This window comes from Salmo salar, chromosome ssa14 (genome assembly GCF_905237065.1).
Source record: "Salmo salar chromosome ssa14, Ssal_v3.1, whole genome shotgun sequence".
Classification (NCBI taxonomy): Eukaryota; Metazoa; Chordata; class Actinopteri; order Salmoniformes; family Salmonidae; genus Salmo; species Salmo salar.
The window spans coordinates 11,374,315-11,402,283 of record NC_059455.1 but is presented as its reverse complement, the minus strand read 5'-3'; the positions used below and the strand labels follow the sequence as shown (position 1 = coordinate 11,402,283).

The 27,969-nt window shown below is 42.2% G+C and overlaps 1 pseudogene across 1 annotated transcript; it reads left to right on the top strand.

Moving 5' to 3' along the window:
• Positions 1 to 66: 66 nt before the first annotated feature.
• LOC106568991 (selenoprotein F-like) lies at positions 67 to 27,969 on the top strand (annotated as a pseudogene). The gene is made up of 5 exons (XR_001320427.2): positions 67 to 210; positions 5,844 to 6,011; positions 26,572 to 26,635; positions 26,954 to 27,003; positions 27,285 to 27,969. The product of XR_001320427.2 is annotated as a selenoprotein F-like (transcript).

Genomic DNA, 27,969 nt, shown 5'->3' with positions numbered 1-27,969 from the left:
ATCAGATATTATTATTGCGAATATAAAATCACAGTGTGTTGAATATAAAGACAACCCAAAAAGCGTGTATATTGCAATTTACAGGACATCAGGCAGTTGGCAGTACTACTTCCTACTTTTAATGGGTCCTCAATTTCCTTCCCTAACAAAGCAATCTCCAAAATGTTTTGGGAGGTGTATCTCCTGTCGCTTCTTTCTCTCATACAAACGGTAGGTTTATCAACAAAAATAAGAATAGCCACACGTATAAATAGCACAACATTTATCGGATGGCAGATTTTCTTTTGTTACACTCGATTTATACCCACTCCTTTGCTGCGACAGTCTAGCTATCTTGAAACGAATGACGTGGTTTATCAAAATCGCACCGGTTTACGAAAGTTGATTCGTTCACCAGCTAACGTTAGCTACAAATGACAAGACATCTCAAACGTTAACACTTACATACTACACTTTAACGCAAACCCGATTTAACGCGAGTTGTGATAGATGAAAGACTGAAGTGACAAAGGAAAGAGCCAACCACGGCGAGACAGTCAGCAGCTGAGATTATGCAAACATTCTACCTAGCTAACCTCATTGTTGTGTTTCTGTGAAGATGAACGCGATAATTTAAACGGGTTACATGCACACGACTCAATGATGTGTATATAATAAACACGTGTATATAAATTCATGTTTACGTACGGAATTTCCACAACTTTACTTCGTGTTAGTGTAACCGATGTGAAATGGCTAGTTAGTTAGCGGTGGTGCGCGCTAATAGCGTTTCAATCGGTGACGTCACTCGCTCTGAGACTTGAAGTAGGGTTGCCCCTTGCGTTGCAAGGGCCGCGGCTTTTGTGGCGCGATGGGTAACGATGCTTCGTGGGGTGTCAGTTGTTGATGTGTGCAAGGGTCCCTGGTTCGAGCCCAGGTTGGGGCGAAGAGAGGGACGGAACCTACACTGTTACATTAGTAATGGATGCTCAATGAAAGTAACTGTCCTGATTTGTCGTAGAAGCTTGCTAAAAAACTTGAGCAAGCCTTCCTTCATGAACTGGCCTCAGGAAAATGGTATAGAATCAGCTTGATCCCCTCTGTTGAAGACACTTGGACCTTTTTTGACATTTTCAGTTGTATTGTTAACAAACGCGCCCCCATAAAGAAAATGAGAATTAAAAACAGGTTAAGCTCCTGGTTCGACCATGATCTTGCAGAGTTACTCCACCTCAAGAATTGCATTTGGCGAAGGGCTCAGCACCACACACTCAGGCTGACTGGCTCTCGTTTAGGCGAATGAGAAATAAGTACACTCAGGCTGTCCGGAAGGCCAAAGTTAGTTACTTTAAGGAGCAGTTCTCTCTCTGGGTCTAACCCCAAGAAGTTCTGGATAACGGTTAAAGACCTGGAGAATAAACCCTACTCACAGCTGCTCATGTCCCTTAAAGTTGATGTGGTTGTTACTGACAAGAAGAACATGGCTGAGCTCTTTAATCACCACTTCATTAAGTCAGTATTCCTATTTGACTCAGCCGTGCCTTCTTGCCCATCCAACATTTCCTCATCTCCCACCCCTTCTAATGTGACTAGCCACTGTGCTCTTCCCTCTATTTCCCCTGCAACGCTACAAAGTTTCTACCTGCAGGTGTTCACTGAGTCCAAGGTGCTGAAGGAGCTCCTGAAACTTGACCCCCAAAAAACATCTGGGTCAGATGGTTTAGACCCTTTTTTTCTTTAAAACTTCTTATGGGCAGGTGGGACGGTAGCGTCCCACCTGGCCAACATCCGGTGAAATTGCAGAGCGTCAAATTCAAAATACAGAAATAGTCAAATTAAACATTCATAAAAATACAAGTGTTATACATCGGCTTAAAGATGAACTTCTTGTTAAAACAAGTCAAAATTAGGCTCAGTAGTGTGTGTGTGTGGCCTCCACGTGCCTGTATGACCTCCCTACAACGCCTGGGCATGCTCCTGATGAGGTGGCGGATGGAGACACCTGAAACCCCACCTCTTTAAGGAATACATGGGATAGGATAAAGTAATCCTTCTAACCCCCCCTTAAAAGATTTAGATGCACTATTGTAAAGTGGTTGTTCCACTGGATATTATAAGGTGAATGCACCAATTTGTAAGTCGCTCTGGATAAGAGCGTCTGCTAAATGACTTAAATGTAAAATGTAAATGTCTCCTGAGGGATCCCCTCCCAGACCTGGACTAAAGCATCCGCCAACTCCTGGACAGTCTGTGGTGCAACGTGGCGTTGGTGGATGGAGCGAGACATGATGTCCCAGATGTGCTCAATTGGATTCAGGTCTGGGGAACGGGCGGGCCAGTCCATAACATCAATGCCTTCCTCTTGCAGGAACTGCTGACACACTCCAGCCACATGAGGTCTAGCATTGTCTTGCATTAGGAGGAACCCAGGGCCAACTGCACCAGCATATGCTCACAAGGGGTCTGAGGATCTCATCTCGGTACCTAATGGCAGTCAGGCTACCTCTGGCGAGCACATGGAGGGCTGTGCGGCCCCCCAAAGAAATGCCACCCCACACCATGACTGACCCACCGCCAAACCGGTTATGCTGGAGGATGTTGCAGGCAGCAGAACGTTCTCCACGGCGTCTCCAGACTCTGTCACGTCTGTCACATGTGCTCAATGTGAACCTGCTTTCATCTGTGAAGAGCACAGGGCGCCAGTGGCGAATTTGCCAATCTTGGTGTTCTCTGGCAAATGCCAAACGTCCTGCACGGTGTTGGGCTGTAAGCACAACCCCCACCTTTGGACGTCGGGCCCTCATACCACCCTCATGGAGTCTGTTTCTGAGGTCATTTTGCAGGGCTCTGGCAGTGCTCCTCCTGCTCCTCCTTGCACAAAGGCGGAGGTAGCGGTCCTGCTGCTGGGTTGTTGCCCTCCTACCGCCTCCTCCACGTCTCCTGATGTACTGGCCTGTCTCCTGGTAGCGCCTCCATGCTCTGGACACTACGCTGACAGACACAGCAAACCTTCTTGCCACAGCTCGCATTGATGTGCCATCCTGGATGAGCTGCACTACCTGAGCCACTTGTGTGGGTTGTAGACTCCATCTCATGCTACCACTAGAGTGAAAGCACCGCCAGCATTCAAAAGTGACCAAAACATCAGCCAGGAAGCATAGGAACTGAGAAGTGGTCTGTGGTCACCACCTGCAGAACCACTCCTTTATTGGGGGTGTCTTGCTAATTGCCTATAATTTCCACCTGTTGTCTATTCCATTTGCACAACAGCATGTGACATTTATTGTCAATCAGTGTTGCTTCCTAAGTGGACAGTTTGATTTCACAGAAGTGTGATTGACTTGGAGTTACATTGTGTTGTTTAAGTGTTCCCTTTATTTTTTTAAGCCGTGTATTTCAACTGAACAATAGCGTCTTCAATAGAAAGGAAAAACAACGAACGGCGCGCAATCGGTCACTCGCTCAAACAGCTCTGGTTCATTCTAGAGTCCACTGAAAGAATGGTCTCATTCTTCCTCATTATTCAGAATACAAGCCTGAAACAATGTCTAAAGACTTGACATCTAGTGGAAGCCATGGGAACTGCAATTTGGGTCCTATCCAAATACATACAGTATAGGCATTCAATGGAAAAGTACCCACATCAAAAATATCCCAGTTCCTGGATGGATTTTCCTCAGGTTTTTGCCTGCCCTATCAGTTCTGTTATACTCACAGACATTATTTTAACAGTTTTGGAAACTTTGGAGTGTTTTCTATCCAATACTACCATGCATATGCATATCCTAGCTTCTGGGCATAAGTAACAGGCAGTTTACATTGGGCACCTCATTCATCCACAATTCAAAATACTGACACCTACCCAAGAGAGGTTAAGGTTGCTGTCTCTATCATAGCCAAGCCTATCTCAGACCTTTTTAACTTGTCTCTCCTCTCTGGGGAGGTTCCCATTGCTTGGAAGGCAGCCATAGTTTGTCATTTATTTAAAGGGGGGAGATCAAGCTGATCCTAACTGTTATAGGCCTATTTCTATTTTGCCCTGTTTATCAAAAGTGTTGGAAAAACTTGTCAATAATCAACTGACTGGCTTTCTTGATGTCTATAGTATTCTCTCTGTTATGCAATCTGGTTTCCGCTCAGGTTATGGATGTGTTAGTGCAACCTTAAAGGTCCTCAATGATGTCACCATTGCCCTTTATTCTAAGAAATGTTGTGCTGCTATTTTTATTGACTTGGCCAAAGCTTTTGATACAGTAGACCATTCCATTCTTGTGGGCCGCCTAAGGAGTATTGGTGTCTCTCTGAGGGGTCTTTGGCCTGGTTTGCTATCTACCTCTTTCAAAGAGTGCAGTGTATAAAGTCAGAACATCTGCTGTCTCAGCCACTGCCTGTCACCAAGGGAGAACCCCAAGTCTCAATCCTAGGCCCCATGCGCTTCTCAATTTACTTCAACAACATAGCTCAGGCAGTTGGACGCTCTCTCATCCTTTTATATGCAGATGATGCAGTCTTATACTCAGCTGGCCCCTCCCTAGATTTTGGGATAAATTCTCTTTACAACAAAGCTTTCGTGGTGTCCAACATGCTTTTTCTGCCCTTAACCTTGTTCTGAACACCTCCAAAATAAAGGTCATGTGGTCTGGTAAGAAGAATACCCCTCTCCCTGCAGGTGTGATTACTACCTCTGAGGGTGTAGAGCTCGAGGTGGTCAACTCCTACAAGTACTTGGGAGTATGGCTAGACGGTACACTGTCCTTCGCTCAGCACATATCAAAGCTGCAGGCTAAAGTTAAATCTTGACTTGGTTTCCTCTATCGTAATTGCTCCTCTTTCAACCCAGCTGCCAAACTAACCCTGATTCAGATGACCATGCTAGATTACGGAGACGTAATTTATAGATCGGAAGGTAAGGGTGCTCTCGAGTAGTTTCTGTGAAATTGTTAGATTACTTGTTAGATATTACTGCACGGTCGGAACTAGAAGCACAAGCATTTCACTACTCTCGCATTAACATCTGCTAACCATGTGTATGTGACCAATAAAAATGATTTACCATTCAGCCATCAGATTTGCCACCAATGCTCCTTATATGGCACATCACTGCACTCTATACTCCTCTGTAAACTGGTCATCTCTGTATACCTGGTGCAAGACCCACTGGTTGTTGCTTATTTATAAAACCCTCTTAGGCCTCACTCCCCCCTATCTGAGATATCTACTGCAGCCCTCATCCTCCACATACAACACCCGTTCTACCAGTCACATTCTGTTAAAGGTCCCCAAAGCGCACACATCCTTGGGTTGCTCCTCTTTTCAGTTCGCTGCAGCTAGCGACTGGAACGAGCTGCAACAAACACTCAAACTGGACCGTTTTATCTCCATCTCTTCATTCAAAGACTCAAACATGGACACTCTTACTGACAGTTGTGGCTGCTTTGCGTGATGTGTTGTTTTCTCTACCTTCTTGCCCTTTGTGCTGTTGTCTGCCCAACAATGTTTGTACCCTGTTTTGTGCTGCGACCATGTTGTGTTGCTGCCATGCTATGTTGTTTTAGGTCTCTCTTTATGTTGTGTTGTCTCGCTTGTCGTGATGTGTGTTTTGTCCTTTATTTATTAGTTTTTTTTTTTTTATCCCAGCCCCCACCACCGTAGGAGGATTTTTGCCTTTTGGTAGGCCATCCTTTGTAAATAAGAATTTGTTCTTAACTGACTTGCCTAGTTAAATAAATGTGAGATTCCTCCACATTACTGATTGGTATGCCAGCCTATACTCTATCTGTGACACTGTTGTGGCTAAATGGAGATGTACTTAAGAATAAGTGATGTGACAACCAATCCAATGTCTCCCATTGTCTCCTGCTCAGCTGTCGGCATATGGAGCCAACTTGTCCTCAGAGTCATGCAGGGAGCTGGGCTTTTCCAGCAACCTCCTGTGCAGCTCCTGTGACCTGCTGGGGGAGTTCAGCCTGAGCTCGATCCAGCCTGTCTGCAAACAGTGCTGCCAGCAGGAGGCCCATATGGAGTCCAGGAAGGTAAGACATGAGGCTGCATTTAGACTATCTATGGGTATATCAATTGTTGTTGTCTCTGTCCATTCATCTGCACTTATTGGAAAATAATGTGCTGGAAGCTCATTAATAGCCTGAGTTTCACCCGGTCAGTCCTACTCAGACCAGTGCCGAGGAGAGGCGAGGAGAGGATGTAGTGAGCTGTATAAGCAAGGATCGACTATGTTACTTACGTGCATGTCATGGGATCAGCTACAGTGCCTTCAGAATGTTTTCACACTCTTTGATTTTTGTTGTTGTTGCATTTAGTTGTTACAAAGTGGGATTAAGATAGATTTAGTTGTCTTTTTTTGTCAATGATCTACACACAATACTCTCAAAGTTGAAGAACAATTCGAACACTTGAAAAAAAATAGAATGTTAAATAACTATCTTGTATTCAACCCCCTGAGTCAATACATGTTAGAATAACCTTTGGCAGCTGTGGACTAAGCCTGGTTAAGTCTCTAAGAGCTTTCCACACCTGGATTGTGCAGCATTTGCCCATTTATTCGTAAAAACATTTTTTCAAGCTCTGTCGAATTGGTTGTTGATCATTGCTAGACAACCATTTTCAAGTCTTGACAGATTTTCAAGCAGATTTAAGTCAAAACCTTAACTTGGCCACTCAGGAACATTCACTGTCTTCTTGGTAAGCAACTCCAGTGTAGATTTGCCCTTGTGTTTTAGGTTATTGTCCTGCTGAAGGTCAAAATCAAATTGTATTAGTCACATGCGCCGAATACAACAGGTGTAGACCTTACAGTGAAATGCTTACTTACAAGCCCCTAACCAACAATGCAGTTTACAAAATACGAATAAAAAATAAAAGTTACAAGTAGTTAAAGAGCAGCAGTAAAATAACAATAGCGAGACTATATACAGGGGGTACTAGTACAGAGTCAATGTGCGGGGGCACCGGTTAGTCGAGGTAATATATACATGAAGGAAGAGTTATTAAAGTGACTGTGCATAGATAATAACAGAGAGTAGCAGTGGTGGAAAATAGGGGGGGAAATGCATTTGATTAGATGTTCAGGAGTCATAAGGCTTGGGGGTAGAAGCTGTTAAGAAGCCTCTTGGACCTAGATTAGCGCTCCGGTACCTCTTGCCGTGTGGTAGCAGAGAGAACAGTCTACGACTAGGGTGGCTGGAGACTTTGAGAATTTTTAGGGCCTTCCTCTGACACCGCCTTTTGTTGAGGTCCTGAATGGCAGGAAGCTTAGCCCCAGTGATGTACTGGGCTGTACGCACTACCCTCTGTAGTGCCTTTCTGTCGGAGGCCGAGGAGTTGCCATACCAGGCAGTGAAGCAACCAGTCCGGATGCTCTCAATGGTGCAGCTGTAGAACGTTTGGGGATCTGTAGACCCATGCCAAATCTTTTCAGACTCCTGAGGGGCAATAGGTTTCACGTGCCCTCTTCACGACTGTCTTGGTGTGCTTGGACCATGTTAGTTTGTTGGTGATGTGGACATCAAGGAACTTGAAGCTCTCAACCTGCTCCACTGCAGCCCCGTTGATGAGAATGGGGGCGTGCTCGGTCCTCTTTTTCCTGTAGTCTACAATCATCTCCTTTGTCTTGATCACGTTGAGGGAGAGGTTGTTGTCCTGGCACCACACGGCCAGGTCTCTAACTTCCTTCCTATAGACTGTCTCGTTGTTGTCAGTGATCAGGCCTACCACTGTTGTCATCGGCAAATGTAATGATAGTGTTGGAGTCGTGCCTGGCCGTGCAGTCATGAGTGAACAGGGAGTACAAGAGGGGGCTGAGTACGCACCCCTGGTGGGCCCCTGTGTTGAGGAGCAACGTGGCGGACGTGTCGTTACCTACCCTTACCACCTGGGGGCGGCCCGTCAGGAAGTACAGGATCCAGTTGCAGAGGGAGTTGTTTAGTCCCAGGGTCCTTATCTTATTGATGAGCTTTGAGGGCACTATGGTGTTTAACGCGGAGCTGTAGTCAATGAATAGCATTGAAATCGTCTCCCAGTGTCTGGTGGAAAGCCGCCTGAACCAGGGTTTTGCCTGTGCTTAGCTTTATTCCGTTTTATTTATTTTTATCCTGAAAATCTCCCCAGTCCTTAACGATTGCATACCCATAACATGATTCAGCCACCACTATGCTTGAAAATATGGAGTGGTACTCAGTAATGTATTAGATTTGCCCCAAACATAACACTTTGTATTCAGGACAAAAACTTATTTTTTTGCTGTGTTACTTTAGTGCCTTGTTGTAAACAGGATGCATGTTTTGGAATATTTGTCTACTGTACAGGCTTCCTTTTCACTCTGTCAATTAGGTTAGTATTGTGTAGTAACTACAATGTTGTTGATCCATTCTGAGTTTTCTCTTATCACAACCATTAAACTCTAACTGTTTTAAGGTCCCCATTTGCGTCATGGTGAAATCCCTGAGCGGTTTCTTTCCTCTCCGGCAATTGGGTTAGGAAGGACCCCTATGTCTTTGTAGTGACTGGGTGTATAGGTACACCATATAAAGTGTAAGAACTTCACCATGCTCAAAGTGATATTAAATGTCTGCTTTTCTTTGCAAGACATTGGAAACCTCCCTGATGTTTGTGGTTGAATCTGTCTTTGATATGTACTGCTCAACTGAGGGACCTTACAATTATCTGTATGTGTGGGCTACAGAGATGAAGTAGTCATTGAAAATCATGATAAACACTATTATTGCACATAGTGAGTCCATGCAACTTATTATGTGACTTGTTAAGCAAATATTTACTCCTGAACTTATTTAAGCTTTCCATAACAAAGGGGTTAAATACTTAATGACTCAAGACATTTCCGATTTTCTTTTTTAATTGTAAAAATTTTGAAAAACTTTTATTTTACTTTGACAAACCTACATTTGAATTCATTTTAAATTCAGGCAGTAACACAACAACATTTTGAAATAGTCAAGGTGTGAAGACTTTCTGAAGGCACTTAGCTCCCTCAGTTGAAACTTGTGCCCCTCAGTTTTAGTTTTATGTCCCTGTATAAAAATTGAAAAAAAAGTTCAAATGATTTGAGTGACAGGTTAGCGACGAGAATACCGATTTTGCGCCGTCAGCACAATAGACAGAGCACACCACGATGTGTGTAGGGGTGCTATGGAAAGCCACTGGGGCACAGAGTTTCCGTTAGCAGGTAATTGCTGACTTTTGGCCAATAAAATAAATTGTCCGGGGCTGCTCCGCTGCTGAGGAGAGAGGGAGAGAAAGCGAGAGAGAAGCCTTTGCCTAGGCTAGTGTTGATTGCAAAGATGGAGGCCTTTTTCATTGAAGTGAAACAAAAGTTAGAGTATGGGTATAGTGAAAAGCCTACAAGGCAGGGCTCCAGACTGCAACCCTTTAGTCCCTTTTTGCGACCATTTGACACCTGCCTGTGGGAATTTTAAAAATGAATTGGTTGCATTTGCATGGGCTGTACATTCACCACCTCACTAAAAACAGCCTATTTATTTTTTAGGAGGCTAAAACCACGATTTAGTCAAACAGTAAAGTACTTTATCGTCATGATTCCTGTAATGAAAGTGTCTGCCTGCCTGCCTGCTCATGTACCTGTTTCACCGGGGCCTGCTGCTGTGTCGAGCGAGTCACACTCTCTCATTTCCCAGAGGGACAAATGCTCCGTAAGTGTTATGATTGAATAACATTTTAAAATCCAATTGCTGGGGAAACACAGCTATCCTGTTGTCACAGCTGGGAAGAGGATGCTCTTAGCTTTCTGTAGGTTTACTTTCAATTTCTCAACTCTCAATTATGAGTTGGATAGCAAATGTACAGTTAGATGAATACATTGCTACTTTGTGTGCGTTTTATCTTTAGTTTGTGATCTACAGTGTATTCGGAAAGTATAGTACCACCAGAGATTCAGTTATATGGATTTTTGTCCATATTGCTCAGCTCTTTTTATTATTAGATCGCTGTAGAGGCTATGATTGCTGGGAAGATAATTATCTTTGGGTCTTTTCACCATTATCACCTGACCAGTGGAGGCTCCTCAGAGGAGGAAGGGGATGTCCATCCTCAGTGAATTTCATAACAATTGTGAAAACATTAAAGTTATCCTTTTTAGATAAAACTATACTAAATATATTCACTACACCAAATAATTGATTAAAACACACTGTTTTTGCAATGGTCTACAGTAGCCTCCGTGGCACTCTGTAGGGTATCACCGTGGTGTAGCCGGAGGACTAGCTAGCTTCTGTCCTCCTTTGGGTACATTGACTCTAATACAAAACCTAGGAGGCTCATGGTTCTCACCCCCTTCCATAGACTTGCACAGTAATTATGACAACTTCCGGAGGACATCCTCCAACCTCAGAGCTCTTGCAGCACGAACTGACATGTTGTCCACCCAATCAAAGGATCAGAGAATGAATCTAGTATTGAAAGCATAAGCTACAGCTAGTTAGCACTGTATAAAATGTGCTGAGTAGTTCACTCAGAAAGCAAGAGAGACTATAGTTGGAAAGTTTTGAACAAGTTCATTTAGAGATAAAAAAAAACCTCACGCCCTGTTGTAAATTTTAGTAGAAGAAGACTTTCTTTCCCGCTTCAGTTTTAACCCAAGGAATTTTCTTTGTTAGAGTTTCGGCGGGAAAAGTCTTAACACGGTCAAACGTGAATAATGGAACAATAATTGGAAAACTATGGAGCTATGGAAAACAAATGTAATATTGGTTTTCATTTTGTGATGTCATTGACTGTATGAACAAAATACTGTAACTTGGAAAGTATATCCCCTTTATCTGTCAAGTTTCCATCCAATACGTTGTGCATATAATATGGGAAATGATGAACGTATTTTTGTTAAGATATGAATGTGATTTTAGGAGGTATAATTGAATCTATCTCCTATAAACTGTGCATAAGTAAGTAGCAACGCCCCGACAAGGTCAGAGAGCATGGCATGCTGACGGAACCGTCCCCTATGCTTCAAACTATCCAATCATACTATGAGTCTCAAATCACTATATTTGCCGACTATCATCATCAATGGGAACCGTCAACACGGCTGGCTGTATTCCAGAGTGAACTTCAGTAGAAGAGACGGGTCCGGACTCTTACAAGCGTGCCGCTGAAAGGCCACTAGCCATTCTTGGGGGAGGCCCCCCCTTGTGGCCCCCCTAAATGTGGAGTATGAAATCATTTTTACATAACTAATTTTTGCAATTTTTTTTTTACATCCGTTATTAGACAGTGGCAACGATGATGATTATGAACATGGTCTTTTGCCTGCTAATGCCTGCAATGCAGTGAAGAAAACGATATGACAACAATAACATCTAATGTAACTGGCCCCTCTAACAGTACAACTGGCCCCAGCTTGGCCCCCCCAGTTGAAATGGTCTAGAACCGCCACTGTGAAAGGCCAACCCACATCCGTCCTAAGAAGGCCTGTTTCCAACAGAGATAAACGGCAAACACAGGCACTCATAAGTAAATACATTCATGATTTCGAATTCCAAATGGGCGGCAGTTTGTGTGCAAAGTATATGATTCATGTGTAACTTGGGCGGCAGGTAGCCTAGTGGTTAGAGCGTTGGGCCAGTAACCAATATCTCAATTCTTATTAGCCAATGCCCGACACGGGATACAAGTGAAGACAGACGCAACTGCTCGCGTCCATATCGAATTTAGAAGCGCATATTGAAGATGTTGGAAGAACTGTCCACATTTACTATTCGTCAGCCAACAAGATGAGTAGGCCTAACGAACAGCAAAAGCACTAGCCTATGTCAATCTACTATCCCCCATAGTACAAAAGTTGACTGATTTCTGTGCGAGAAATAAATATTCCAAACATAGTCTGGGACAGTTGTGAGATGCGATAGATCCCAGAATTAATACAATCACTAGCATAAAAAAAAAGCAACAGACCAGAACTTTTAGCTTACATTTTTTATAAACTATTAGGCTATTTCTACACATTTATAAGTGCAGCAATGCGCACACTGCGATCAATTGGCAGGAAAACACCGATCGCAAATGTGATTATGCATGTAATGCTTTTATTATAAAGGTGCATTTTTTTTCTGCAAAAATTATCTTCCCCAAACTTGAAACTGACACGCTGCCTATGTATACCAGTTAGGCTCTACACCCGTTGTAAAGTGGATTAATTTCCTTACTTTTAAGTTATTTGGCCACTTTAGTTGTGATACAAACCTTATCAAAACATGTAGGCATATGGGCTAGGCTACATGAGGTGTGCGACTATGATTTTTTTTAAAGTTGAGGAAAAAAGGCATGCACTGCTACTTGCCTTACTGCAAAAAAGCTGGGCATCATTCACAAGTGATAATATATAATTAACAAGTGATAGGCTAATATTGTCACCCATCAGACTATTCTTGATTTAATCTAGTCTTTAGATATACTAAATTATACATGCATACATACATACATACCTACTCATTCCAGGGTTTTTCTTTATTTTTACTATTTTCTACATTGTAGAATAATAGTGAAGACATCAACTATGAAATAACACACATGGAATCATGTAGCAACCAAAAAAGTGTTAAACAAAATATATTTTAGATTATTCAAAGTAGCCACCCTTTGCCTTCATGGCAGTTTTGCACACTCTTGGCATTCTCAACCAGCTTCATGAGGTAGTCACTTGGAATGCATTTCAGTTAGCATGTGTGCCTTGTTAAAAGTTCATTTGTGGAATTTCTTACCTTCTTAATGCATTTGAGACAATCAGTTGTGTTGTGACAAGGTAGGGGTGGTATACAGAAGATAGCCCTATTTGGTAAAAGACCAAGTCCATATTATGGCAAGATCAGCTCAAATAACCAAAGAGAAACGACAGTCCATCATTGACTGACCTTCATGTCTTAAAGCAATCTGGAAAATGTCAAGAACATTGAAAGTTTCTTCAAGTGCAGTCGCAAAAACCATCAAGCGTTATGATGAAACTGGCTCTCATGAGGACCGCCACAGGAAAGGAAGACCCAGAGTTACCTCTGCTGCAGAGGCTAAGTTCATTAGAGTTACCAGCCTCCAGAAATTGCAGACCAATTAAATGCGTCAGAGTTCAAGTAACAGACACATCTCAACATCAAGTGTTCAGTGGAAACTGCGTGAATCAGGCCTTCGTGGTCTAATTGCTTCAAAGAAACCACTACTAAAGGACACCAATAAGAAGAGACTAGCTTGGGCCAAGAAACACGAGCAATGGGCTGGTGGAAATCTGTCCTTTTGGCCTGATGAGTCCAAATTTGACATTTTGGAGAGTGATGGAGTGCTGCATCAGATGACCTGGCCTCCACAATCACCCGACCTCAACCCAATTGAGATGGTTTGGCATGAGTTGGACCGCAGAGTGAAGGAAAAGTAGCCAACAAGTGCTCAGCATATGTGGGAACCCTAACACTGTTGGAAAAGCATTCTAGATGAAGCTGGTTGAAAGAATGCGAAGAGTGTGCACAGCTGTCAAGGCAAAGGGTGGCTACTTTGAACAATATAAAATATATTTTGATTTGTTTAACACTTTTTTTGGTTACTACATGGTTCTATATGTGTTTTCATAGTTTTGATGTCTTCACTGTTTTTCAACAATGTATAAAATAGTAAAAATAAAGAAACCCTTGAATGAGTAGGTGTGGCCAAACTATTGACTGACTGGTACTGGGTGTGTGGCTAATTTTTGTGTCAGCCAGGTAGGCTATACTCATGTTGTAAAGATAAGCATTGTGCTTAATATTAGGACAGTTGAGAAATAAATATAGTAGGCATAGCTTATAGGAAGCTGATGGGATCCTCTTTCTAATAGAGGCCATTTATCTCGGGTTTTCTCACGCAATTGCGTAGCCTATAGAATTGTTGTGCAACATGAGCTCGTGGGCTCTCTTTTACATTACATTTGCTTTGATGTCAGAGTGATTAGAAAGACAATAGTGATGAGTACCAGGTTTGGTAGGCTACTAATGACCATCCGCATCAGAGCTCGCAGAAGCCTAATGACCGTGACTAAACGGACACGTTGAACAGCCCTACTCCCTCATCTTAAACGGCAACGACCGCCACTGCAGCTTACGTGCCCCAGTGTTTGAAACTTGGTCAAATGTTGCAGTTAACGCAGTATCAACCACACTACCAACGGTGCCACTCTATCCTTAACAAGCCTTCGACTACTCAAATAGACTAAAATCTGATTCAGGTGGTGGAGTACAAAACAACTGTCATTTCTGCTTGATTAAACTAAGCCCATGTGCTGCGGTATCCTAGCAACACTACTTAGGAGAGCAAGCCTACAGAGAGCAGTGTGAGCAGCAGCACACCTCATGTCACTTCTTGATTATTACCTCAGTCCTGTAATGTATAATTATACAGTGGGGGGAAAAGTATTTGATCCCCTGCTGATTTTGTATGTTTGCCCACTGACAAAGAAAGGATCAGTCTATAATTTTAATGGTAGGTTTATTTGAACAGTAAGAGACAGAATAACAACAAAAATATCCAGAATAACAACAAAAATATCCAGAAAAACACATCTCAGAAATGTTATAAATTATTTGCATTTTAATGAGGGAAATAAGTATTTGACCCCCTCTCAATCAGAAAGATTTCTGGCTCCCAGGTGTCTTTTATACAGGTAACGAGCTGAGATTAGGAGCACACTCTTAAAGGGAGTGCTCCTAATCTCAGTTTATTACCTGTATAAAAGACACTTGTCCACAGAAGCAATCAATCAATCAGATTCCAAACTCTCCACCATGGCCAAGACCAAAGAGCTCTCCAAGGATGTCAGGGACAAGATTGTAGACCTACACAAGGCTGGAATGGGCTACAAGACCGTCGCCAAGCAGCTTGGTGAGAAGGTGACAACATTTGGTGCGATTATTCGCAAATGGAAGAAACACAAAAGAATTGTCAATATCCCTCGGCCTGGGGCTCCATGCAAGATCTCACATCGTGGAGTTGCAATAATCATGAGAATGGTGAGGAATCAGCCCAGAACTACACGGGAGGATCTTGTCAATGATCTCAAGGCAGCTGAGAACATAGTCACCAAGAAAACAATTGGTAACACACTACGCCGTGAAGGACTGAAATCCTGCAGCGCCCGCAAGGTCCCCCTGCTCAAGAATACATATACATGCCCGTCTGAAGTTTGCCAATGAACATCTGAATGATTCAGAGGACAACTGGGTGATAATGTTGTGGTCAGATGAGACCAAAATGGAGCTCTTTGACATCAACTCAACTCGCCGTGTTTGGAGGAGGAATGCTGCCTATGACCCCAAGAACACCATCTCCACCGTCAAACATGGAGGTGGAAACATTATGCTTTGGGGGTGTTTTTCTGCTAAGGTGACAGGACAACTTCACCGCATCACAGGGACGATGGACGGGGCCATGTACTGTCAAATCTTGGGTGAGAACCTCATTCCCTCAGCCAGGGCATTGAAAATGGGTCGTGGATGGGTATTCCAGCATGACAATGACCCAAAACACACAGCCAAGGCAACAAAGGAGTTGCTCAAGAAGAAGCACATTAAGGTCCTGGAGTGGCCTAGCCAGTCTCCAGACCTTAATCCCATAGAAAATCTGTGGAGGGAGCTGAAGGTTCGAGTTGCTAAACGTTAGCCTCGAAACCTTAATGACTTGGAGAAGATCTGCAAAGAGGAGTGGGACAAAATCCCTCCTGAGATGTGTGCAAACCTGGTGGCCAACTACAAGAAACATCTGACCTCTGATTGCCAACAAGGGTTTTGCCACCAAGTACTAAGTCATGTTTTGCAGAGGGGTCAAATACTTATTTCTCTCATTAAAATGAAAATAATTTTATAACATTTTTGACATGCGTTTTTCTGGATTTTTTTGTTGTTATTCTGTCTCTCACTGTTCAAATAAACCTACTATTAAAATTATAGACTGATCATTTCTTTGTAAGTGGGCAAACGTACAAAATCAGCAGGGGATCAAATACTTTTTCCCCCCACTGTATGCCACTTGGCAAACACTTTTCCTAAAGTGACTTAACAGTAAATGCATACGTTTATACTGTGTATGGGAACCCTCCAGAGCACCACCCTCTTGACAACTGTGCCACAAAGGACAACATGTACTGTAAGGCTGTGGTTGCCATTTTCCATGTTGAGCTAAAAACATCACATTTCTGCCCCTCTTCTTAATCCTTAGGAGACCTGGGAGATGGCACTACTACATTCTACTGCATTATTAATATTTGCGAAAGGACTTTGTATGGTTTTAATGAGCCTCGATGAGCATAGAGGACATTTGTCAATCAAATCTCTCTGTTTGTCCAGAAATGATCCTTCAGTTGCACCTACGGCCCTGCTGCCTCTCTGCAGGCTAATATTACTGTCGCTCCAGATGCATTAGTAGAGCAAGCCAGCAATGGCCTTTTGGGTTTTGGCCCATTCTAATGAGTTTTTACTCAAAGCGTTTTAGAAAATGCCCAAGAAATGGGCATTACATTAGGGATGGGCATGGTTATTTCAATATGGTACTTCCACTTATACCATGGTATAGTCTGACTCATGAAAATGTACCATGGTTTTAGCCTTGAAGTATGGTGGTACTGCCATGCACGCTAATAATAATAATAATAATAATATTATCGCTTAATTTATACCATGGTAGTTGTGGATCATGGAAATTCCATGGTTTTAACCTGCATTATACATTCTACCATGGTAATGCACAATTATGAAAAATGGTACCAATAATTATCATATGGTACCATCTTTATTAATTGTGCGTTACCATAGCACAATGGCAGTATAATACATTAAATAAATACCCCCCCAGGTCAAAAGAGGTTGGTATTATATTGATTCATTTATATAATCATATGGGCAAGTTTGTAATGAAGTCAGAGGCAGGCTTCTTTTGTTGGTCCCAGTTTGTCTGTAACATCAAAGAAAAAGGGCAATAGTTGCTGTGAAAAAGGGGTAGTAATTTCTGTATTAATAGTACTGTTTTTGCTCATGTTTAGGTTTCCTGTAGAGGGAGGGAAAGACCAAATTTTGGGCATTTTGTAATTTACAGTATTTATCGGCAAGGGGTGTTGTGCTTGTTTTGGCCCGCAGAGGGCGCCGCTCGCTCTAGTTGTTGCATCACGCACTCTCGCACTAACCTGCCTAGTAAGTGAGTCAGTTGATTGAGAGCCAACTGAAAATTGTATTGAAGAGGGAAGCACCAGAAACTATTTCCTCACGGACCCTTGTAAGCGCAGAACGGAACATGGCTACGTTCAATCCTCGCGCCTTTACATCGCTGAAGACCGTGTACCTCTAGATAAAATCATTTAAATTGAATCCCCGCATGTCGTGGGCCATTTTTGTAACTTTTTTACATTTATTAACCTGTTGGGGCTAGGGGGCAGTATTTGCACGGCCGGATAAACGTACCGATTTAAACTGGTTACTACTCTTGCCCAGAAATGAGAATATGCATATAATTGGTAGATTTGGATAGAAAACACTCTAAAGTTTCTAAAACTGTTTGAATGGTGTCTGTGAATATAACAGAACTCATATGGCAGGCCAAAACCTGAGAAGATTCCATACAGGAAGTGCCCTGTCTGACAATTTGTTGTCCTTCAGTTACATCTCTATCGAAAATACAGCATCTCTGCTGTAACGTGACATTTTCTAAGGCTTCCATTGGCTCTCAGAAGGCGCCAGAAAGTGTAATGGGGTGTCTGCTGTCTCTGGGCGAAGAACAGCAGGAGAATTTGTGAGTGGTCAGCCTGGGAACAGTGACACTGGAGATGCGCGTTCATGAGAATTCTCCATTTTTTTCTTTCAGCCTTTGAATGAATACAATGTCGCCCGGTTGGAATATTATCGCTATTTTACGAGAAAAATAGCATAAAAATTGATTTTAAACAGTGTTTGACATGCTTCGAAGTATAGTAATGGAATATTTTGACATTTTTTGTCACGAAATGCGCTTGCGCGTCACCCTTCAGATGGTGACCTGAACGCATGAACAAAACGGAGTTATTTGGATATAACTATGGATTATTTGGAACCAAAACAAAATTTGTTGTTGGAGTAGAAGTCCTGGGAGTGCATTCTGACAAAGAACAGCAAAGGTAATCCAATTTTTCTAATAGTCATTCTGAGTTTGGTGAGGGCCAAACTTGGTGGGTGTCAAAATAGCTAGCCGTGATGGCCGGGCTATGTACTCAGAATATTGCAAAATGTGCTTTCGCCGAAAAGCTATTTTAAAATCTGACACCGCGATTGCATAAAGGAGTTCTGTATCTATAATTCTTACAATAATGTATGTATTTTGTGAACGTTAATCATGAGTAATTTAGTAAATTCACCGGAAGTTTGCGGTGGGTATGCTAGTTCTGAACATCACATGCTAATGTAAAAAGCTGGTTTTTGATATAAATATGAACTTGATTGAACAAAACATGCAAGCGTCCCACCTCGCCCAGACAGGTTAAACTAGGCAAGTCAGTTAACAAATTCTTATTTACAATTATGGCCTACCAAAAGGCCTCCTGCGGGGACGGGGGCTGGGATTAAAAATAAAATAAATATTGGACAAAACGCACATCACGACAAGAGAGCCAACACAACACTACATAGAAACCTAAGATGACAAAGCATAGCATGGCAGGAACACATGACAACACAGCATGGTAGAAACACAACATGGTAGCAGCACAAAACATGGTACAAACATTATTGGGCACAGACAACAGCACAAAGGGCAAGAAGGTAGAGACAACAACACATCACGCAAAGCAGCGACAACTGTCAGTGTGAGTGTCCATGATTGAGTCTTTGAATGAAGAGATTGAGATAAAACTGTCCAGTTTGTATGTTTGTTGCAGCTCATTCCAGTCGCTAGCTGCAGCGAACTGAAAAGAGGAGCGACCCAGGGATGTGTGTGCTTTGGGGACCTTTAACAGAATGTGACTGGCAGAACGGGTTTTGTATGTGGAGGATGAGGGCTGCAGTAGATATCTCAGATAGGGGTGAGTTGGGCCTAAGAGGGTTTTATAAATAAGCTTCAACCAGTGGGTCTTGCAATGGGTATACAGAGATGACCAGTTTACAGAGGAGTATAGAGTGCAGTGATGTGTCCTATAAGGAGCATTGGTGGCAAATCTGATGGCTGAATGGTAAAGGACATCTAGCCGCTTGAGAGCACCCTTACCTGCCGATCTATAAATTACGTCTCCGTAATTTAGCATGGGTAGGATGGTCATCTGAATCAGGGTTAGTTTGGCAGCTGGGGTGAAAGAGGACGATTACAATAGAGGAAACCAAGTCTAGATTTAACTTTAGCCTGCAGCTTTGATAGTACACTGTCCTCTCAGCACATATCTAGCCATACTGCCAAGTACTTGTAGGAGTTGACTACCTCAAGCCCTAAACCCTCAGAGGTAGCAATAAACCTGTGGGGAGAGGACTATTCTTCTTACCAAACCACATGACCTTTGTTTTGGAGGTGTTCAGAACAAGGTTAAGGGCAGAGAAAGCTTGTTGGACACTAAGAAAGCTTTGTTGTAGAGCATTTAACCCGTAATCTGGGGAGGGGCCTGCTGAGTAGAAGCCTGTATCTGCATATAAGTGGATGAGAGAGCTTCCTACTGCCCGAGCTATGTTGTTGATGTAAATTGAGAGGTGTGGGGCCTAGGATTGAGCGTTGGGGTTCTCCCTTGGTGACAGGCAGTGACTGAGACAGCAGATGTTCTGTCTTTATACGCTGCACTCTTTGAAAGAGGTAGTTAGCAAACCAGGCCAAAGACCCCTCAGAGAGACACCAATACTCCTTAGCCGGCCCACAAGAATGGAATGGTCTACCGCAGGGGTGCCCAACCAGTCGATCGCGAGATGATTATACATTTACTCAAATTCAGCCACACAAATCAATGCCTGTAATCTTTCTGTTTTAATGTTCGACAGTCCTCCATTCACAGCAATGTCTGAAAAGTCAGGTGATTTACATAAAATATGACCAGTCCCTGCCCACTTATTGACGTATGCCGAGTTTGCGTGTGTCAGGTTCCCCATGCCAACTCCAAGTCGAGGTCACGGTGATGCCAGGCAGGTAGCTAGCTAACTTTGTAGCCAGATGTGTCCTTAAGTTGTGTGGTCAACACGCAGCAATAATGAGTGAAGGATACAGAAAACAGGAATGAGTGGAGGATTATTTTTTCATCATGTCCAACTCAAAATGTGTGTGCCTCATCTGCCATAATAGCATCGCTATCCAAAAGAAAGGTAACAGAACGCCATTTTAAAACCACACACAAAAGCCCAGGAAAGTGATTTTCAAGCAAAGACTGAATTACGACTAAGAAAGGTATAAGAACTAAAAAAATCAACTGGCAGCGCAGAAGTCAATTTTCACAAGGCCTGTGACTAAAGGGAAGGCGGCAACCATAGCATCTTGTCGCGTTCTTGCTAAGCATAAAAAGTTGTTCAAACATGGGGAGATGATCAAGGAAGCAGTTATTGAGGCTGCAGACTCGCTGTTTGGGGATTTTAAGAATAAGACTGAAATTATGGCTGCCATCAATGACATTCAGTTGTCCAGAAATACGGTGACAAGAAGATGATGTGGAATAGCGGAGAACCTCAAGGATCAACTGAAGAAGGATATTGAAAACTGCGAGTGTTATTCCCTACAGTGTGACGAGCCCACAGATATGGTAGATGTGGCACAGTTATGCATTTTTATCCGAATGTTATTTGACAACATGAGTACAAAGGAGGAACAACTCGTCATTTTGCCACTAAAAGGACATACAAGAGGCGAAGATATTTTTCAAGCTTTTATGGAGTTTGCTAACAAATTCCAACTGCCCTTTTTTGTAAGCTTGTTTCCATTACTACCGATGGGGCACCCGCTATGGTAGGCCGCATTAGTTAGTTCGTTGCATTGTGCAAACGAGATGATTCTTTCCCGGACTTTCTTAGTTATCACTGCGTAATTCATCTGCAAGCTTTGTGCGGGAAGATGTTAAACATGAAAGAGGTGATGGATGTTGCGATGAAGATTGCTTGTTCTATTCAAGCAAGAAGTCTACAGCGGAGGCTATTTCGCGCTCACTTAGAAGAGACTGAAGCAGAGCACACAGACCTGCTGCTGCACACGGATGTGCGATGGCTGAGCCGAGGGACATTTTTAGGGAGATTCAGTGAGTTGTTGCCTGAAATCAATGAGTTTCTCAAGGTCTCCAAACATGCAGAATATGCACAGCTAGAGGACACACAGTGGCTTCTGGATTTAGCTTTTCTCACTGACCTAACTTACATGCTTAAAAACCTCTTGGGGCTATGTGGGACGCTAGCGTGCCACCCGTGGTGCACCCTATCAACAGCAGGTGCATTTCAAGAGCGGCAAATTTGAAACCAAATAAATGTCAAAATTCAAATTTTTCAAACATACAACTATCTTACACCCTTTGAAAGATAAACATCTCCTTAATCTAACCACGTTGTCCGATTTCAAAAAGGTTTTACGGCGAAAGCATAAAGTTAGATTATGTTAGGAGAGTACATTGACAATAGCTGTGTGTAATGTTTTGTCAATTCAAAGACAGGCGTCACCAAAACCATAAAACCAGCTAAAATGATGCACTAACCTTTGACAATCTCCATCAGATGACACTCCTAGGACATTATGATAGAACTAAAAATGCATGCATTGTCTATCAAGTTCATATTTATATCCCAAAACAGCGTTTTACTATGGCGTTGATGTTCAGGAAATCGTTTCCCTTCAATAACCGGCAGTCAAGTCAGCACCACAAATTAAATAATTAAAATTAGAAAACATTGGTAAAATATTATATTGTCATTTAAAGAATTATAGATTTACATCTCTTGAACGCAATCGACTTGCCAGATTTAAAAATAACCTTACTGGGAAATCACACTTTGCAATAATCTGAGCACTGCGCCCAGAAAAATACGCTTTGCGATACAGACAAACGGCCATGTTGGAGAGATCGAAAATACTATGTAAATAATCCATTACCTTTGATTCTCTTCATCAGATGTCACTTCCAGGAATCCCAGGTCCATAACGAATGTAGTTTTGTTCAAAAAAGCTCATCATTTATGTCCAAAAAGCTCCGTGTTGTTAGCACATGATCTAAGCCCGCCGGACTTCACTTCATGAATGAGGGGAAAAAATATATTTACGTTCGTTCAAACATGTCAAACGTTGTATAGCATAAATCATTAGTGCCTTTTTTAACCAGAACATGAATAATATTCAAGGTGGACGAATGCATTCTCTTTTAAAACGTATTGGAGCGAGGGTACCCAACATGACCTCGCGCGCCAGAGTCTAATCGGCCATCACCGTTCCAAGGCTCTTGTTCGGTCAGATCTCATAGTAGAAGATTCAAAACACTTTGTAAAGGCTGGTGACATCTAGTGGAAGCAATAGGAAGTGCCAAAACATTAATCAGCCCCTGTGTGTTTCAATGGCATAGGCTTAAAGGTAATTCAACACATCAGGTATCCACTTCCTGTCAGAAAATGTCTCAGGGTTTTGCCTGCCAAATGAGTTCTGTTATACTCACAGACACCATTCAAACAGTTTTAGAAACTTTAGGGTGTTTTCTATCCATATATAATAAGTATATGCATATTCTAGTTACTGGGTAGGATTAGTAACCAGATTAAATCGGGTACGTTTTTTTATCCAGCCATGAAAATACTGCCCCCTAGCCCCAACAGGTTAATGAAATGAATGTAAAGCTGCAAGGAAAAGGCAAACATGTAATCAACATGATCAGCTCTGTGAACACTTTTAAATGCGAACTACAACTGCTCACGAGAAAGCTGCAACGTAAGGACCTGCACTTCTTTCAACACATGCATTCAGAACTTGAACGTCAGGGCAAGGATACAGCACAGCTTGACAATGCACGTTACTTGGAGCAAGTCCAGAGCATCTCATCTGAGTTTGACAGTCGTTTCACTGACTTTGCATCACGTGAGTCTATTGCCACATAAATGTGCTTGCCGTTTGGCACAGACATAAATTTGGAAGTCGTTGCCTCCAAAATGGGATCACTTTTTCAGTTGGACACAGCTATAGCAGAAACTGAAATTCTCACCCTTCAAAATGACATTCAGCTGAAATCCAGGGCAACCACTGAGATGAAGGAAGATTTCTGGGAGCTACTGCTAGAGGAGAAGTATCCCAACATAAGAAGATGTGCTCACAACCTACCTCTGTGAGTCTGCATTTTCTCATATGAAGATAAAGTCCAAGTACAGATCTACTATGACTGATGACCACCTTGTGGCCTGCGTGAGACCTGCAACAAGCTGCTAAAGCCCTAACTATGAAAAACGACTTGCCTCCACCCAATGCCAAAAGTCACACTAAGGTAGGAAATGAAATTAGTTGCACTTACACTTGTGGAAAACATGTTATTGGTCTACATTATATTTATGTATCAAATGGGTATCAGAGTGGCAGGTCCATACTCAGTGGTGTGTTGCATTTCATACATTTTGATGGTTGGTTTAGATTTAGAGACTGGTAGACCTCAACAGCCTGGCAAATTTAAAAAGTAGATCTCACATCAAAGAAGGTTGGGCACACCTGGCCTACCGTATCAAAAGCTTTGGCCAAGTCAATAAAAATAGCAGCACAACATTGCTTAGAATCAAGGGCAAAAGTGACATCATTGAGGACCTTTAAGGTTGCAGTGACACATTCATAACCTGAGCAGAAACCAGATTGTATACCAGAGATAATACTGTAGACCTCAAGAAAGCCAGTCAGTTGATTATCAAAAGTGTTGGAAAAACTTGTCAATAAACAGGGCAAAATAGAAGTAGGCCTATAACAGTTAGGATCAGCTTGATCTCCCCCTTTAAATAAAGGACGAACCGTCGCTGCCTTCCAAGCAATGGGAACCTCCCCAGAGAGGAAAGACCGGTTAAAAAGGTCTGAGATAAGCTTGTTGACGATAGGGGCAGAAACCTTAAAGAAGAAAGGGACTAAACCATCTGATCCAGATGGTTTTTTGAGGTCAAGTTTAAGGAGCTCCTTTAGCACCTTGGACTCAGTGACCGCCTGCAGGGAGAAACTTTGTATCGGGGCAGGGGAAGAAAAGGGAGGAGCATCGGGGCTAGTCGCATTAGACGGTGTGGGAGATGAGGAAATGTTGGGCGGGCAAGGAGGCATGGCTGAGTGAAATAGGAATCCTGACTTAATGAAGTGGTGATTAAAGAGCTCAGCCATGTTCTTCTTGTCAGTAACAACCAAATCAACTTTAAGGGACATGGGCAGCTAAGCCGCTATTTTTTTGGTTTGATAACAAATGACATTTTTAGCTAGTCATGTTACCCAGCCTAGTCAGTGGTAGCTAGCTAGGTACACATTTTGGATGGTACAGGAACTGAAAAGGAATAGGCTACTCAAAGAGATGCTTCAAAGGTAGGCTGCATATGCAAGAGAGAGTGTATGTGAGAGAGCAGGAGTATGAGAGAGCAAGGGTGTGGGAGGGAGAGTGTGTAGGCCTATGTTTGTTAAGTTATTTGAACAGTACAGATGGTTAGTGTTTTCATAACATTGTTGGACACGTTTTTTATAAAAAAAAAATAATAATTAAGATCTTTGTTTTTTATTGATTTATTTTCCCTATAGTCACATTTAGAATGGCTGAAGCTTTAAGTACTGACGAAGTTTAAATGCGTGCACACACTTTTAAGAACATTGATAGGGAATAGGCCTACTTAAACATTGGGAAGCTGCAATATTTAACTTTTTGGGTGACCTGACCCAATTCAAATAGAAATGTGTTACAGATCTGTCATTCTCATTGAAAGCAAGTCTAAGAAGCGGTAGATCTGTGCTTCCTGTTCTTAAGTTTCGTTTTTGCGTCTTTTACTTTCGGTTTTGTACACAAGCTTCAAATGGCTGAAAATACAATTCTTGGTTACTGAAAATATATTTAACAGCCGTTTAGGTGGTACAATGATTCTCTACACTATATATTGCTTGTTTTGCCACGTAAACTGAAATTAGGTGAACTATTCTCAATTTCGCTGCCAGGAAATGGCAGAGGGATTTCTGCATATTGCACCTTTTTAATAGCTGTATGTTAGGGACGTTTGTGTTTATGGTGAAAATGCTATTAAAAAAAAATCTGATATAGATCATTTTGTTTTCGTCCCTTACAATCAAAGCATAGTATGACTTTAACTCAATGCCCTGCTTTTTAAATAGAATAATCTTTCTTTAGTGTCAAATTTGAGGAAACGTTTTTTAAATTATTTACTAATACTTTCCAAGTGGGGAAACTTGGCCCTCGTCTTTCTACAAGTTTCCAATTCTGAAATGTTTGTCTGAGTTCCGACTTGTCTTGAACGCGGAAATAGCAATGAATTAATGACTGATCTCTTGTATGTCGTCACTTATAAACTTGACGTTCTTAAAGTGTAAAATGTTCAATGTAATGCATCTCAATAGGTAGTATGTAGAAACCTAATGAGAAACTTTTTATCATTTTTGCTTTTTGTAACAAACAAATGTCTTTATAGTGTTAAATATTAGTTTACAGGGCACATGTGATTTCAAAAGTAGCTAGAAATGTATATAGGCTAAATCTCAATCAATTTAGAAATCTTATTTTCTGGTGCTCCTAAACTTTGTTGTGCTCCTAACTTTTTAAAGTTGGGAGCACCAGTTCTACCAATGGAAAATGTTAATTTAGAGACCTGTCTGTGTCCAAGGCTTTGTCGATATGCACCCATAATCAACAAAACTGTGACTTCCTACCATTCAGTGTGTTGTGAGAATAAATGTTGCTGTCCGTCCTGGCTTAGGGAAAAGGAAGCTTGCTGGTGTAATTTAATTTGTGTTCCCAGTAACAGCGTGCCTGTGAAATACTGCTGTGACACTCCAATTTCCGCTAAGTTATTGTGTTTTGGTGTGGAGCTTTGATTACCAGCGGGCCACAAAGCTGCCATCCGTCAGAACCTTTCCATATGCAGAGGCTCACAGTTTAATGACCCTGATGAAGAGCCTGTCTACCACGTTTATGAATCAGACTGCCCAGAATCACATTATCCCAACTCAACGCCAGGAGCTTCTCTGTGGGTGGGCATCAGTGTGTAAAAATGAATAGTCAGGAAGGTAGTTGGATTGTTTATTGGCCAAATGATTGCGAAGATAAATCTCAGCATTGGTTTAGGACAAAGGTGCTCCAATTCTTGAGGGCCGTAGTCCTGCTGTTTTTTTTTTTTTCTCTCCCTGGCAATTAATGAATGAATTAATGTCATTGACTGACCAGTGATGGCTAGTTACCACGCATGTTTAAAAAGGCAAGGAGGAGAACTAGCTTGTGGCCCTTGACGTCTGGAGTTGTTTTTCTGGTTTTAGTGATGAGCTGATATATTAGTCAAATGTCTTCTTTTTTTTAATTGATGTGAGCTGAGCTCCCAGGGCTTAGTCTTCCTCCAGTAGAACAACATGGACACCCTGAGCCGCACCCTGACCAACCAACCGTACACTACAGGACTTAACACAGTACTTTCCCCTCCACAGCTCTACCCTGGGGCCATCCTGGAAGTGTGTGGATGAAAATTGGGGAGGTTCCCTCAAGTCCAAGGTGAGTTGTGTCAACATGTTGTCGCGGGACCACCTATCTTGTAACGCTTATTGGTGTCCGTTGTCATCTTGGTATCAGTTGGCTGTGAAGGGGCTGTTATTGAAGCTTGCCTTTGTGTGGGGTAGAGCCTCGGCGCTCTCTGCCTTACGGACAGCTGTACGCTCGCCTTCACAACTGTGGTCCCTTTTAACTTGATTACCGAATAATGTTTTCCCAACGGTTTCTGTTTACAAGCTTTGTGCCAAAAAAAATAGAACTGTCCATCAATTGATTAATTCATTAGACCTTTTTGATATTGTTGACCTTTTGTGTCCACAGCTTTTGTCAGGTCTGACAAGCCGAAGATGTTCAAGGGTCTTCAAATTAAGGTACAGCATGAATTGTAGATACTCTTGCCTGTTGCGTACAATTAATTAGCTGAGTTAAATACAGTAAAGAAGTGGTTGTTTCTCTGACTGCTTTTATACAACTTTGGAATGAAAACCACATTGTCTTGAACATAATCTCCTGTCATTATGTAAAAGCATGAACCCTATGCTACACCGTATAGGGAGTTTTTATTATCTTATAGGCATTACAATGGCTGTTGGAATTGGTTAACTTTGTTTGGCCGTAGTCCTGATAGTCCTCTGCGTGTTTTTTGTTTCAGTATGTGAGAGGCGCAGACCCTATACTAAAGCTGCTGGACGATAACGGGAACATCGCTGAAGAACTCAGCATCCTCAAGTGGAACACGGATAGTGTGGAAGAATTCCTGAGCGAGAAGTTGGAAGTATATAATACCGATTTGTAGTACTCGTCACCAACATTTTTTGTGCTCTGTTTTGGATTTTATTGTTTAAAGGGACTGCACTATTGGACTTTTCTTTGTAGTATCTGAAAAGATTTTGTGAACTGACATTGTGCCAGGATGTAAAACGGCTGTTTATAGATTTGTAAAGATTGGTGAAGTACATGAACTTACCTGCAAAATACCTGGCATTAACATCAAAATTATTGGAATGAAGTAGCCAAAGAAGGACTAAAGATGTTCACTGCTTGGTACCTATTTTGTTGTTTATTTGTTCTCCCATCTGTCAGTTGTCCCTGTAGTTTAAAAAAAGATATTACTTGTGGGATCTTAGAGGGGGGGGGTCGTTCGCTTCATGCAGATGTTTTGGGGAGGAACACATTAGTGAAGGCCTCACAGTAAACCACATTTTGGGATGTGAGACCCGATGTCCCTGTGTGTCACTCTGGGCATCTTGCAGTGGAGAGAGATTGGATTCCCCAGTGTGTGAATTAGAAAGGGGAGGAAAAACGCTACAATTAATAAAATGTCTCATGTTATTTTT